This window comes from Equus caballus, chromosome 24 (genome assembly GCF_041296265.1).
Source record: "Equus caballus isolate H_3958 breed thoroughbred chromosome 24, TB-T2T, whole genome shotgun sequence".
Classification (NCBI taxonomy): Eukaryota; Metazoa; Chordata; class Mammalia; order Perissodactyla; family Equidae; genus Equus; species Equus caballus.
Window position 1 is genome coordinate 28,214,263 of NC_091707.1, and position 14,687 is coordinate 28,228,949.

The 14,687-nt window shown below is 39.2% G+C and overlaps 1 protein-coding gene across 2 annotated transcripts in view; it reads left to right on the plus strand.

The window, feature by feature from the left end:
• The window catches only part of EXD2 (exonuclease 3'-5' domain containing 2), a 95,798-nt gene that overhangs the window by 31,599 nt on the left and 49,512 nt on the right, over positions 1–14,687 (plus strand). The window contains exon 2 of one of the 2 annotated variants that reach the window (XM_070249675.1): positions 6,652–6,791. The exons of the other annotated variant lie outside the window; for it this stretch is intronic. The gene's annotated coding sequence lies outside the window, so the exon portion shown is untranslated. The remainder of the gene's footprint in view (positions 1–6,651; positions 6,792–14,687) is intronic. 2 annotated transcript variants of the gene reach the window in all.

Consider the following 14,687-nt stretch of genomic DNA (forward strand, 5'->3'; position numbering starts at 1 on the left):
ATTTTTCTTGTTTGTTAATGTGGGCCTGTATTGCTGTGAATTTCCCTCTTAGGATCACTTTTGCTGCGTCCTATATGACTTGGTATTGTGTGTTTTCATTTTCATTTGTCTCCAGACATTTTTTTTTCTCCTTTAATTTCTTCAGTGATCCATTGGCTGTTCAGTAGCATCTTGTTTAGTCTCCACATATTTGTCACTTTCCCAGGTTTTTCTTGTAGTCGATTTCTAGTTTCATAGCATTATGGTGAGGAAAGATGCTTGATATTTCAATCTTCTTAAATTTATTCATTTATTTTTAAAGATTGGCACCTGAGCTAACATCTATTGTCAATCTTCTTTTTTTTTCTTTCTTTCTTTTTTTCCCAAAAGCCCCCTAGTACATCATTGTATATTCTGGTTGTGAGTGCTTCTGGTTGTGCTATGTGGGATGCTGCCTCAGCATGGCCTCTTGAGTGGTGCCACGTCCATGCCCAGGATCCAAAACAGTGAAACTCTGGGCCGCTGAAGTGGAGCATGTGAATTTAACCACTCAGCCACAAGGCTGGCCCAGAATCTTCTCAAATTTATTCAGGCTTGTCTTGTTTCCCCATATATGGTCTATCTTTGAGAGTGTTCCATGTGCACTTAAGAAGAATGTGTAACCTGCTGTTTTTGGATGGAGTGTTCTATATTTATCTATTAAGTCCATCTGGTCTGGTTTTTAATTTAATTCCACTATTTCCATGTTGACTTTCTGTCTAGGTGACCTATCAGTTGATGTAAATGGGGTGTTAGGGCCCCCTACTGTTATTGTGTTGTTGTTAATATCTCCTTTTAGGTTTGTTAATAGCTGCTTTATGTACTTTGGTGCTCCTGTTTTGGGTGCATATATGTTTATAAGTGTTGTGTCTTCTTGGTTGAGTGTACCTTTTATCATTATATATTGCCCCTGTTTGTCTCTCATTGCCTTTACCTCAAAGTCTACTTTGTTTGGTATAAGTATGGCAACACTTGCTTTCTTTTTTTTGTTTTTTCAGATTGGCACCTGAGCTAACAACTATTCTTCTTCCCAAAGCCCCCCAGTACATAGTTGTATATTCTAGGCGTGAGTTCCTCTGGTTGTACTATGTGAGATGCCACCTCCACATGGCCTGAGGAGTGGTGCCATGTCCGTGCCCAGGATCCCAACTGGCAAAACCCTGGGCCACCGAAGCAGAGCACACAAACTTAACCACTCAGCCCCAGGGCTGGCCCAACACCTGCTTTCTTTCGTCTGCCATTAGCTTGGAGTATCATCTTCTATCACTTCACTCTGAGCCTGTATTTTCTTTAGAGCTGAGATCTATTTCCTGGAGGCAGCTTACTGTTGGATCTTATTTTTTAATCCATCCTGCCACTGTATGTCTTTTGATTGGATGATTCAATTCATTTACATTTAGAGTGATTATTGATATCTGATGGCTTATTGCTGACATTTTACCACTTATTTTCTAGTTTTTCTGTATTTCCCTTGTTTGTCATCCCATGCAATAAAATTCCCCCTTTTATGTCCTGTAGTACTTTTTATCTTAAAATCTCTTTTATCTGATATTAATACAGCCACTCCATTTTTTTATGCTTACTGTTTGCATGTCTTTTTCTATCTATTTACTTTCAAACTCTCTGTGTCTTTATATTTTATTTATTTAAATTCTGTATTTTATAGGTAGTTAAAAATTGGAGTTATTTTTTAATGAAGCGATTCTGCCAATCTCTATCCATCAGTTGAAGTGTTTAATCCATCAACATTTAATGTAATTATCAGCATGGTTGGATTTAGGTCTTCTATTGTATTATTTGTTTTCTATTTGTCCCCTCTGATTATTGTTCCTCTATTTTTCCTTTCTTGGCTTCTTTTCAATTACTTAAACATTTTTTAAAATTTAATTTTAGGGGCCAGCCTGGTGGCACAGTAGTTAAGTGCGCACGTTCCACTTCAGCGGCCTGGGGTTAGCCAGTTCGAATCCCAGGTGTGAACATGGCACCACTTGGCAAGCCATGCTGTGGAAGGTGTCCCACATATAAAAAGTAGAGGAAGATGGGCACAGATATTAGGTCAGGGCCAGTCTTCCTCAGCAAAATGAGGAGGATTGGCAGCAGATGTTAGCTCAGGGCTAATCTTCCTGGAAAAAAAAATTTAATTTTAATTTACCTATTGACTTTTTAGCTATACCTATTTTCATTGCATTGTTAGTATTTGTTCTAGGTATTTCAATGTACCTCCTTAAGTTTTCACAGTGTACTTAGAGTTAATATTTTACTGCTTTACGTAGAATGTAGAGAACTTGCAAGTCTACAGATCAATATTTCACCCCCCGTCCTTTATGCCAAAATTGTCTTATGTATTACAGCTACAAATGTTATAAACCCCACATGGCAATTTTTCCTTTAAACAGTCATATGTTTGTTTGTTTGAATTATGAGAGGAAAAATAACTCTTGGGTATGTACCCAGATATTTACTATTTCTGATGCTCCTCATTCCTTCCTGAAGATCTGATTTTCTGATAGGTATCAGTTCTTTTTTAGCCCAAGGAACTTCGTTTAGTATTTCTTATAGTACAGGCTGGTGATGAATTCTTATAGCTTTTTTTTTTTTTTTTTTAATCTGAGAGTTTCTATTTTGCCTGCATTCTTAATAAATGTTCTCACTGGGTATTTAATTATGGATTGTCAGTGTCTTCTTTTAGCTCTTTAAAAATGTTGGTCTTCTGTCTTCTGTCCTCCATTGTTTCTGATGAAAGTTGGTAGTTTTTTTATTCATTATTCACCTGCATGTAATGAGTCATTTTTCTCTTGCTGCTTTCAAGATTTTCTCTTTGTCTGGTTTTCAGCAGTGTGAATATGCTATGCCTAGGCATGCTTTTCTTTGAATTTTTACAGCTTGGAATTTGCTGAGACCTTTGAGTCTGTAAATGTGTATGTATCAACAAATTTGGAAAATTCTTGATCATTTGACCATTGCGTCTCAGATATTTTTTGTCTCTTTTTTCCTCTCTCCTCTCCTTCTGGGACTCCAGTTTGATATACATTAGATATTTTGATATTTTCTGTGATCTCTGAGACTGTTCATTTTCTTTCCAATAATTTTTCATTTCTGTTTTTTCATATCAGATCATTTCTAGCAACCTATCTTCAAGTTAAACTGACTCTTTCCTTTGTCATCTCTATTCTATTATTAATCTTATCCAGTAAATTTTTTTATTTCAGACATATTTTTTTAGTTCTAGAATTTCCATTTGGATCTTTTCTATCATTTCAACTTGTGTGCTGAGATTTCCTATCTTTTTGCACATTTATGAGAATTTTCCCTTTACCTCATTGAACATAATTATACTATCTGCCTTACAATCTTTGCTCATTGCAGCAACTGTGTCATATTGGTGTCCACCTCTGGTGATTGTCTTTTCTCTTGAGAAGATGTGATACATAGTCTCATTTCTTCATATGTCAAGTAATTTTGAATTCTTTGCTGTAGAGACTAGATTCTGTTATTTTCCTTAAAGAGTGTTGATTTTGTTGTTGTTGTTCTTGTTTTTAGCATGGCAGTAATTTAGATGGATTCAAACTGCAAACTTTGTCTCTGGGCTGCGACACAAATCTCAGTTCAGTTCTTTTATCTTTGATTGGTTTGCTTGCAGTCTTTACTGAGCAAGTGGGTTTCAGGGTTTCATCAGAAGTTGAACAGTGTTTGAACGTATATTATGGGACTCCCTCTCTCTGGTTCTCGCCTTTCTTGGATTTCCTCTCCCTGTTCAGCAGCTATGGTTCCCCCAATCCCCCTCTCACTGTCCAGCAGCTATGGTTCCCCTCAACTCTCTCCTCAGGGTTTTCAGGTCAGAAAGAATGGATTTTCTATCAGTGTTTTAGTACTCCGGGCAGCACTGATTGAAGCCTGCCCTCAGGATAAAGACTATAAAAGATAGAAAATTCACCCTATGCTATTGCTGTCTTGTAGGTGGTGACTCCCTGTCAGAATCTGTCTGCTTTTGTTCACTCTCCAATGCCTTTGGAGAGTTGTTCTTCGGTGTATTTTCATCCAGAGTTTATATCCAGTCCAGCATAGTGGCTTACTAGGACACAACATGTAAGTGGGACTCCAGAAACTTTTTATTAAGTGGTCCATTTAACCCGGGACACCAGGATCAATTAGCCACTACCAAAGATTCTTGCGTATCAAAACTTTCTAAATACTGCTTCATTCCTGCTGCTCATTATGGTAATTATGCCCACATTATCATTTTTATTTTTTACTTTTTTAATAAACTTTTAATTTTAGAATAGATTTATTTTTACAGAAAACTTGTGAAGACAGGATAAAGAGTTCCCATATACCCTTCCCCTAATTTTCCATATTATTAACATCTTACTTATGCTTTGGTGCATTTGTCATAATTAATGAACCAATGTCATTACATTATTATTAAGTAAATTCCATACTTTATTCAGATTACCTTAGCTTTTACCTAATGTCCTTTTTGTGTTCCAGGATCTCATCAGGGATATCACTTTACATTTAGTTGATATGTCTCTTTAGGTTCCTCTTGGCTATAACAGTTTCTCAGACTTTCCCTTGTTGTTGATGATCGTGACAGTTTTGAAGAGTTCTAGTCAAGTATTTTGTAGAATGTCATTTAATTTGGATTTTTCTGATGTTTATCTCATGATTAGATTGGGGTTATGTGTTTGGGGGAGGAAGACTACAGAGGTAAAGTGCCATTTTCATTGAATTATGTCAAGGGTATTGCTATGGACTGAATTATGTCCCCATCCCATCCCCACAAATTCGTATGTCCAAGCCCTAAGCCCTGATTTGGAGATAGGGCCTTTAGGAGGTAATTAAGGCTAAATGAAGTAATAAGGGTGGGGCCATGATCCAATAGGATTGGTGTCCTTACAAGAAGAGACACCAGAGAGCTTTCTCTCTCTCTCTCTCGCCATAATATGAGGATACAGTGAGTAGGTGGCTGTCTACAAGCCAGGAAAAGAGCTCTCAGCGGAAACAGAATTGGCTGGCATCTTGATCTTGGACTTCTTAGCCTCTAGAAATGTGAGAAAATAAATTTCTGTTCTTTAAGCCATCCAATCTATGGTATTTTCTTATGGCAGTCCTAGTTTACTTAGGCAGGTATATACTATCAATATGATGTGTAATCTTATAATCCTTGATAATCTGGCTGAAGTAGTGTTTGTCAGGTTTCTACATTGTAACGTCACTCTTTTTTCTCCCTCTTTCCATAGTATATTCTTTGGAAAGAAGTCCACGCATTGTCTCTTGACTCATATTGTTGCTGACATCTCGCTACTCCAGGATCCCATCGTGTGCATTGAGATCAGGGAACCTATCTTAACAGTAACTTCTCTCTTCATCGAATCTGTCTACAACAGCCACCGCATAGTTTATGAGCATACTGGTGCCCATCCACTAATGTATTTCTCAATGCCTTAGTGAAAGGAGTGTCTTCTGGGATTTCTTAGGTGCCATAGTGAGGGGGTGGCAGTTCATACATGATAGATTCCCTCCAACATTTCTATCTCCTTAAGCCTTTAGATTCCTTCTTCTAAGTTATGCCAGAAAGTTCTTGCATCTAAACTTTATTGAATGTAGGCCATTACTGAAATTCAGTCAACCAACTGTAGAGCCATTTCCAGCTGTGCAAGCTAAAGCGTTAAATCTAGAATTGTGGTGAGAGTGCCCATATCAACAATTCAACCAAATCTAGGGTTACATTCTGACTTCTCTATTTACTTCTTGAAAAGGAAGAATCCATTATTTCACATATTCTCCAAGTTTCTGAAAATATAAATTAGCAAAATGTTGCAATAATAAGCACAAGTCATTTCTTTCCAGTCAGACTGTGGAACATGTTGAGATCTGACCCTGCTTATGGATCTAGAGCAGTGGTCCTCAGTTGGGGATGATTTCCACCCCCAGGGTACATTTGGAAATGTCTGGAAACAATTTTGGTTGTCACAACTTGGACTAGGGGAGGTGCTACTAGCTCTAGTGGGCAGAGGTCAGAAATGCTGCTAAATATCTTACAATGCACAGGACATCTCCTCACAACAAAGAATTATCCACAGCCCAACATGTTGAAAACCCCTGATCTACAGGCAACAATGAGTGTTTGGAGTTAAGCTTGAGGAAAATAGACATCCCTCAGATGATTTTATTATAGAGCTTTTAAGCAAAGGATGGAGGGCTATTTCCACTGATATTGGAGGTTTAGAGAGATTTGGGCATTCTAGAATCTTAGCTTTGTTTGAGTCAACCCAAATGTCCCCATTCTACGTTTCAGTGTCATACCCTTCCCAGTCATGCCCTGTCTTTTACTAAAGAGTTCTAGCAAGGCTATGAACTCAACTAATGTTGTAATTCTGAAAACTGCACAATTAAATTTGATATTCAATTTTCAACAAGATTAGTCTGTAGGTACAAAAAATAAGAGATTCTTTTCATTCTCTGACTGTGACTTGAACTGAATGTTTAATGACTTGAACTTTTCATTTCTTTCTTTCTTTTTGGGGGGGGGAGATTAGCCCTGAGCTAACTACTGCCAATCCTCCTCTTTTTGCTGAGGAAGACTGGCCCTGAGCTAACATCCATGCCCATCTTCCTCTACTTCATACGTAGGATGCCTACCACAGCATGGCTTTTGCCAAGAGGTGCCATGTCTGCACCCGGGATCCGAACCAGCGAACCCCAGGCGGCCAAGAAGCGAAATGTGCAAACTTAACTGCTGCACCACCGGGCTGGCCCCCTCATTTCTTTATGTAAGTTCTTCAGTGCATACAAATGAAGCCACTCCCGACCTACAGTTGTTATAGTCACTATTACCGTCAAATAGTCAAACACGGTACCAAAGCTCTTGCTTTCCTGGACACTGCAACACAAATGACTAAAGGTGGTAAGTTGATTATTTATGATGCCACTACATCCCATTTCCCATTGACAAGTTGCTCAACATTGAATTTGAGTTTAAGGGCATGACCAGATCACCCCAAAATCATATATCTGAAAGCCTGTTTCTCAGAACCCCTCTTGGGACCATTTTCTGTATTAGTCAGGATTCAATAAACAAACAGAAACCATAGCAGTTATCTTAGCTGAGAAAATTAATATAAAGAGTCATTGGAGATATCATAGGGATTGGAGAATTGAAAAGGGAAACTGGAACAAAAAAGTAGTAACTGCAAGAAGTAGATGGGGAAATAAAGGGTCAAGGTTGGGGTTATTAGGACCAAACACTTAAAGGACGGGCCCTAGAGAGTGGAACCCAGACCTTGAGGAGAACATGCTGCCCAACTTGTACCGGTAGCTCAGTAGCTCAGAGGAGGGCCCCTTCAGTGCTGGGACTCTGAACTCTGAGCAGGGTTGCTGGTACTGGTATATCTGAGGAATGTTCTGGGAATGTGGAAAGAAGTCCAAAGCTGGAACCAATTGCTGCTGCTGGCATGAAGAACTGTTGCCTGGGGGACACTGATAGAAACAGGAAGCGAACAGGAAGGAGCAAGTCACTTTTCCCTTCTTCTTGTCTCTGATCCCTCACTATTGGCAGACCCTAAGACAGCCAGGCTGGCAGAGGGAAAATATAAATTGCAGAGACCCAGCCTCAGCGCCACAAGACACACCATAGATAGGTAGGTTTGAAGCTGACGAATGACTTCTTTATAACCAGCACAGTTGGACAATCCTTGTTCAGATTACATATAAAAGGATGTGGGAGAGGCAGGAGTCTAGGGCATTTCACAGGTTTCTAGTATTAGTAACCAAATGAATGGTGGAGAAAGATGTAGAATATATGTGGAGTGGGGAGTAGAGAGGAGCCAGTTTGTAGTGAGTGAAGAGATCTGTTGGGGTTGATAAATTTACTTTGAGAAGCCTGGAGTCTAATATAGTACAATTCAAAGTCTAGTCTCTGGACTAGTCAGTCTGAATTTTAAAAAACTGTGGTAACATATACATATATAACAAAATTTCCCATTTTAACCATTTTTAATTGTACAGTTCTTTGGCATTAAGTACAGTCACTATCTACCTCCAGAACTTTTCCATTATCCCAAACTGAAACTCTGTACCCATTAAACACCAACTCCCTACTCCTCCGTCCCCCAGCCTCTGGCCACCACTACCCTACTCCAGTCTCTATGAATTTGACTATTCTAGCTACCTCATATAAGTGGAATCATATATTATTTGTCCTTTTGTGTCTGGCTTATTCCACTTAGCATCATATCTTCAAGGCTCATCCATGTCATACCCTGCATTAAAATTTCATTCCTTTTTAAGGCTGAATAATATTTCATTTTAGGTACATAACCACATTTAGTGCAATTTGTTTTTATCAGTCCTCAGCAAGATAAAAGCTCGTGCCAGAATGTAAATGCCTATGTCAGCAAGCATCATGTTTAGTTCCCTCGACATCTTTTAGGAAGATTTTTTCAGTGAAGGGAGCAGAATGCTGATTTCCATTCTGGAGCAAGGTCCTTTCCTCATCTCAACCCAGCACTGTGAGTAGCACTGGTATAACAGGTATTTAGAGACACAGCTTTGGACTGCAGATTTGGGAATCATCATCCTGTAAAAGAAAAAACAATCCAAACTAGGACTAGGATGCAATCTTTTTGCACGATGTCATTTACAGCCTCCTTCCAGGAAGAAATCAGAATTTCTGATAAAATGCCTACATAAAATTCTAATAAACTAATGGGATTAAAACTTCTGAGAAACCAGTTACCTACCCACTCACTTTTCAGTTGAGTGTAGTGACTTTTACCAAATATTCTTTTCTTTTTTGTGTCTAATCTAAAATGATTTTCTAACCAATCCCTTTTCGTTCCAAATATCCCTACCAAAAGCAAAGCTTTGAATTGAACTTTTTAAAGGTAATAGTTTAAAAACAAAAAGGAAAATCATGACTCAGATGCAGATATGAAATGCATATGTGTCAAAGATTTAATTTACATCTGAAAGCTATAATCCAATGTTACTGCAATTAAAAAAATTTTAAAAATGTTTTTAAAGATTTAATTTAGCTCATTAATTAATGAGAGAACCAGAAAAGATGTTACAATCAGTTCAAATGAAAACCCAAAGACCAGAAAAATAGCTAAGCCCAGCAGAAATGTTGAAATCAATTTTCTTAATAGATGCGAAGCTGGCTTCTTGGGCGATGTGGGGGCACAGGAATGTCAGCAGAAGCTTCACCTAACAGAATTTATTTGCATGTCTAAAGACAATAATTGTTGGCATTACTATCAGTTTTCCACAAATTAGCTTATCTCTCTTCAGAATTATAAAACAGTTCAAAGACAGTAAGAGACATAAACCCCGTAGAATCTGATGAGTGGGAAGGTTCTGCTTAAAACGATGCATAGTTTTCCATTGCCCAATAATCTTTTGGTCCATTTAAAAGTACTTCACACTTTTTCCTGTGCTACTATAGGCCTTCTCTCTTGTTACAAGATAGTGTCATGCAAAATAACCAACAGCCATTCTATAGATGAGAGAGAAGGTGAGTTTTACTTGAGCCAAGCTGAGGATTATAACCTGGGAAGGCAGGTTCCACAAAGGAAGAAAGCGTTCTGGAGAAGCATGATTTTCAGTATAGTCTTAGACCTTGTAGAACAAAGAACATACATTAAACATGCCCAGGATACATATTCATCAATGTTACTGATACTGGTGGGCGAAGGAGGGGAAGGATGCATTCTTATCTTAAAAGAGGGCATTCTTTTTTTTTTTTTTTTTTATTAATGTTATGATAGATTACAACCTTGTGAGATTTCAGTTGTACATTTTTGTTAGTCATGTTGTGGGTACACCACTTCCCCCTCCGTAGCCTCCCCCCACCCCCCCTTTTCCCTGGTAACCAGAGGGCATTCTTTTTTTTAAAGATTTTATTGTTCTTTTTTCTCCCCAAAGCCCCCTGGTACATAGTTGTGTATTTTTAGTTGTGGGTCCTTCTAGTTGTAGCATGTGGGATGCTGCCTCAGCATGGCCTGATGAGTGGTGCCATGTCCACACCCAGGATTCGAATTGGCGAAAACCTGGGCTGCGGAAGCAGAGTGCGCAAACTTTACCACTCTGCCACGGGGCCGGCCCCAAAGAGGGCATTCTTCTACTTTGAGATAATGTTTCATGCATTCTTTACTTTCATGGTTAAAGAGATGTACAATGTATGTTTGATAGGCCATAAGTCAGGCTTCTGTACTTCAAGCCGAAACAGTTTTGAACCAGAACAGCTACCCCATATACCTCAATATGAAAATCTCTTGTCAATAGTAACGAAATTTTTTATCTATGCTCACAACAAAATTATCAGAAAAATTTTCTTTAACACTTACTTCTCACATTGGTTGCTAATATGCGAGAGTGAGGCAGGAGTCTCAAAAGTAAATAATTTTCACTGAATCCTCTTATTTTTAGAATGGCACCCCTATCCTTAATTAGACAAGCTACCCTCCACCTGCTCCGGGGAATCAATCCTAAGCCTTCTGCAGGGGACAGGACGGGCAGTCGCTGGGAGCGAGGGAGGAAATCTGGCGGTCTAAGTGCTTCTGATTCTGCTGTTAGTCCCGACTTTACCGCAGCTTTTTGAGGTTCCTGGTGCCGCCAATTCTTGAGCCTTTTGGTGGTTCTCTGGGGCAAATCAGGCTGCCTCTCAGCCTTCTTCTTCGACAGATGATGAGTCAGCTAAGTCACTTCCCACTCTCCTGCTTTCCAGCTTCCAAAATGTTAGCGATTTTATCTCCTCCTCTGTCCTCTGAGAGACTGACTATTACAAATGGACAATAGCCAGACCGTATATGACAAGAGAAATCTGACCCAGAGCTTCTACAGCAACCAGCCTGGGAAGCCAAACCACAACCTCTGGGACAGTCAGCCCAGAATGGTCAGAACTTGTTAATGAGTCAGCTTCCTTACATTTTGGCCCCACTTCCGGCACAGGACCAATCAGAGAAAGCCAAACCCATCACATAAGAAGCCTGGCTTCTGGTGAGCCCATCTCCAGCTTCCCCATGACACTGACCTCCAATCAGATCATAACTGAAGCCTTCCCCTCTTTTCACTATAAAGCTTCCCCCTCCTCTGCCTGCCCTTGAGTCTTTGCCAGTCACAAGTGATGGTGGCCGACTCTCTGCTATAGCAAGTTCTGAATAAACAGTTTCATTTGGGTGATCTGCATCTTTTTCTATCTTTTTTACCATAGAGTTTTGTGTTTTTCCCATTGTTTTAGAGAGATTCCAGCAGGAAGTGGAGTTACACGTGGCTCAATCCATCATCTTTAACTGGAGGTCTCTTCCTATGCTGTCTTCTCTGTGACTTAGATGTCAGCAGTCCATCCTTTACCCTCCAGCTCCAGAAAGCCCAGGCATAACCTTCATTTTTACCTCTTGCAAACCTGGGTGCAAAATTCAACACCTATTCAAATTCCTCCAAAGAATCTACTGAAACCAAAGCACTAGAGAATGATATAGACTTTACTGAATCTTACCCTTGAGAGCTAGAAGATGAGGTTATACAACACACACACACACCCCACTGCAAAGAACTTAAACTCAACTCCCCAAACACTTTAACCATTTCTTTCTCGCAGCAAGTTTGGAGTCTTGCTGACTCCTCCCTCTATCTCTGATTGATCCCCTGAATCTTCTAATTACTCACCCCTTTATCCTACAAAGCAATTCCACTCAGCCCCAAGCACACCACTCACTGCAGAACAAAAGGAATGCTGGCTGATTCACCAGCCTTTCAACCTCTATGGTCAGGTGAACATGTCCCATTGTGAGTTTGGGGGGAGGTGTCTCACCCTCATTCTAAGGGGCCTTCATTACTTTCTTCTAAATGAATACAGGCATCTTTCCCAAGAGGTAGTCTCATTCCAACTCCTTAGGGGGAGAAGAAAGTTCCCTATCTGTCTAAACCACCAGGAAAGGATACCTTTTCCCACTTGCTAATGAATAGTGTTTCCAACTAGCCTGTAAGCTTCCTGAGTGCATAGCTACACATTCTCATAATCCGTATGGTACCTAATAATATTACAAAAGTTTATAGAAGGGATCAGTGGGCAGAAAGGATGGACAGAATTTTCACAGACGAAAACAGGATTTCAAAAGAGCCTATTTATTGGTTCCTCCAAGTTTTTGGCCTTTATCTTCAATACACTAAACAAATCCAGTGGAAGTTTTCCCCCTTTCTCGTGTATCTTCAGTGCTGGGCACTGTCTCAATAGGTTTTAGTTGACCTGTATGGCATGCACTCATTATTAATATCAGCATCAGTTAGGGACTGGGTTCCACTGCTGGTAACAAAAGACTTGCAACTGACAGCAGTGGCTTAAAAAATTATGTAAAAGAAGTGCAGAGCTACGTAGCTCAGGGTAAGTACGAAAACTACAGAAAGCATCAAGAGCCAGGCTTCTACCTCTCCACTCTACCTTCCTAAGCACATGGTTTCTGTCTTCAAGGTGCCACTGCAGTGGCAGAGAGCTGTCAGAGCTCCAGCCATCAGGTCCTAGTCTTAGCAAGAAAGAAGTGGAAGGGCAATGACAAAAAGGCAAAAAAGGCTGGTGCCAGTTGTCTGACTCCTTTTTAGGAACTTTACCAAAAGTCCAATGTAAAAGCTTTTGTTTATACCTCATTGGCCAGAACTTAGTCATATGACCATACCTATTCCCAATGGACACAGAAAAATGTATTTTTTTAAATGCAATTTTTAAATGCCCCTGACTTCTGTTACTAAGCAGATGGGGAGAATGGATATTGGGTAGACCACTAGTACTTCCTGCCACAGGTCCTCTTGAGTTTTCAGTACATGCCATCCCAGTGCTTGGCATTAAATTGTCCTTGGAATCAATGAATAAATGAATAAAGCATTTTTAGATAATCACGTAGTGGACAGCATGATCTTTTTCTTAATTAATTGAGGTTATTTCTAGAACAGTTTTAAATTTACAGAAAATTTGAACAGAAAGTACGGAAGGTCCCTATAATACCTCCCCCCAACTTCCCCACAGTTCCCCCATTATTAACATCTTGCACTGGTGTGGTACATTTGTTACAACTGATGGACCAATATTGATACATTATTACTAACTAAAGCCCATAGTTTGCTTTAGGGTTTTCTCTTTGTGTTGCACAGTTCTATGGATTTTGACACATGCATAATATCAAGTACCCACCATTACAGTATTATACAGAATAGTTTCACTGCCCTGAAAATCCTCATGCTCCACCCATGCACCCCTCCCTTCCTTTCCAGGAACTCTTGGCAACCACCAATCTTTTCACTGTCCCCATGGTTTTGCCTTTCCCAGAATGTCATATAGTTGGAATATGTATCCTTCTCAGACTGGCTTCTTTCACTTAGCAATATGCATTTAACATTCCTCTGTCTTTTTGTGGCTTGATAGCTTATTTCTTTTTATTGCTGAATAATATTCCAATGTATGTATATACCACAGTTTGGTTATCCATTCAGCTATTGAAGAACATCTCGGTGGCTTTCAGTTTATGACTAAAGCTGCTATAAACGTTTGTGTGCAGGTTTTTGTGTGGACTTATAAAGTTTTCAACTTATTTGGATAAATATGTAGGAGCATGATTGCTGGGTCCTATGGTAAAACTATGTTTAGCTTAGTAAGAAACTAACAAAATATCTTCAGAAGTGCCTGTACCATTTTTCATTCCCACCAGCAATGAATGAGAGTGCATGTTGCTTCATATCCTTGTCAGCATTTGGCATTGTCAGTATTTGGATTTTAGCCATTCTAATAGGATTTAGCCATTCCACGAGATACTGGTATCTCATTGCTGGGTTTGGTGGGGTTTTGTGTTGTTTTTTTTTGAGGAAGATTAGCCCTGAGCTAACATCTGCTGCCAATCCACCTCTCCTTGCTGAGGAAGACTGGCCCTGAGCCAACATCTGTGCCCATCTTCCTCCATTCATATGTGGGATGCCTACCACAGCATGGCTTGTCTAGCGGTGCCATGTCCGCACCTGGGATCTGAACCAGTGAACCTCAGGCTGCCGAAGTGGAACGTATGCACTTAACTGCTGTGCCACCGGGCCAGCCCCTCACTGTTGTTTTAAATTGCAATTCCCTAATAACATATAATGTTGAACATCTTTTCACATGCTTATTTGGATATCATATGTCTTCTTTGGTGAGGTGTCTATTCGATTTTTGCTCAGTTTTTAATTGGGTTGTTGAGTTTCAAAAGTTCTTTGTATATTTTGGATAGCAGGCCTTTATTAAATATGCGTTTTGCAGATATTTCCTCCCAGTTTGTGGCTTGTCCTTTCATTCTATTTTCTAATCAATTATTTTGGCATAAAATTATTCACCATATTTCCTAATTGCTTAAATCTCTGCTGTATTTTATGCCCCCCTTTTTAATCCTAATATTATTTGTTGCTATTTCTCTTTTATCTGGATCAGTCTCACAGAACTTTGTTTTCTTTATGAGTCTTTTTAAAGATCTAACCTTAATTTTGTTGGCCATCTGTGTTGCATTTTTCTATTTCATTAATTTATTCTTTGATCTTTATCTTTTCTCTACTATTTTGTATTTATTCTTTGTCTTTTTCCTAATGTATTAAGCTTATTATTTATATAATTAATTTTTAGTCTTATTTTCTAATGTGAAAGCATATAAGGTTATTAA